Raw genomic sequence first — 1310 nt, 5'->3', positions numbered from 1 at the left:
CCTACACGTTATATCCATTGTCCATATGCGTATATCAAGCCCAATGGATATAACGCGTAGGAAAAAAAAATCGCTGGCCGCGAGCCGTCGTTAACGCTGCACAAGTGACGCGGAGATGACGAGAAGAATGGCGTTGGAAGTGCCATATAGCATCAGTTCGCATGCGATAGCTCAAGTGGGCCGAGAGTTTTCGGAGCAGTGGAGTAAAAAACACATCTACTGGCCCGTCTTCTCCCTTTCTAACTGAGCAAACTCGACGAGACGACCAAGAGACTTTTCATCCCTGATGCGGATTCGTATTTAATACAACAGTAGTTTTTTTTACAAAGAGGGTGAGAAAGAGATAGACAGAACAAGAGAAATGGAGAGAGAGAGAGAGAGAGAGAGAGAGAGAGAGAGAGAGAGAGAGAGAGAGAGAGAGAGAGAGAGAGAAAGAAATTACCGTTGACTTTTTTAAAGGACAATATTCAGATCAGGTAAGATTGTCGAGGTATAATGTTGACCTTTTTTTGCTGTAGGGTAGCGAGAGATATAGATATAACCGACGTAATTCGTTATGGGCTACGGTACGGTTATCGTGTCAGTTTTGTTAGTATTTTTATAATCGACTGTACATCAACCACGAAAATGACGGAAATGTCGCGAATGACATTGTCGTTCGCGACAGACGTCTGCCAACATAGATACATCAACAACCGTTACGAAAGACGGGATACATTCGAAATTTCCCGAAAATATAGTGTATCACCGCATCCTTTTTGTCGAAACCGCTTCACATAGGTATTTCATTAACGGATCACCAAGAAGTCAATAAGCAAACCTCAATCAGTTGTCAATTTATGGTGACCAACGGATGCTTTTAAATATCGTTAAATGTTGTTGTAAGCATGCATGCGTGAGTTTGCACTCTTTAGCCCCGAAATAGAAATTACAATTCATGTTGAAGTTAATGCATAATATCGTACTTAAGTTGTAGCAATGATTGTAGGCAGTGCGACTGTCAAGACATCCTTTTTACTAGCATATGCACTTGCAAGGGTGTTTTTGTCTCCTTCGTGCACCGGTCCACCTATGTAGGCCTACCTAGCTATATTACGCTATTTCAAGTCCTGAAAGTCAGGTAATTTAGAATAGGTCCTACGCGACGAGAGATCACGAGCACTAGACGACTACACACGCGCATGGTCACGGATCAGGAATGAAAAGTATTTGTTCCTATATGCTGTAGTGCTGTTGCGTGCGTAGTTGCTTTCGAGAATATGGGTGTATGTATATACGAATTGAACATAATAAATACGTTAGGAAATATA

The sequence above is a fragment of the Priapulus caudatus genome, unplaced genomic scaffold (genome assembly GCF_000485595.1).
Source record: "Priapulus caudatus unplaced genomic scaffold, Priapulus_caudatus-5.0.1 Scaffold186, whole genome shotgun sequence".
In the NCBI taxonomy this organism is placed as follows: Eukaryota; Metazoa; Priapulida; class Priapulimorpha; order Priapulimorphida; family Priapulidae; genus Priapulus; species Priapulus caudatus.
This window is presented reverse-complemented; position numbering follows the sequence as displayed.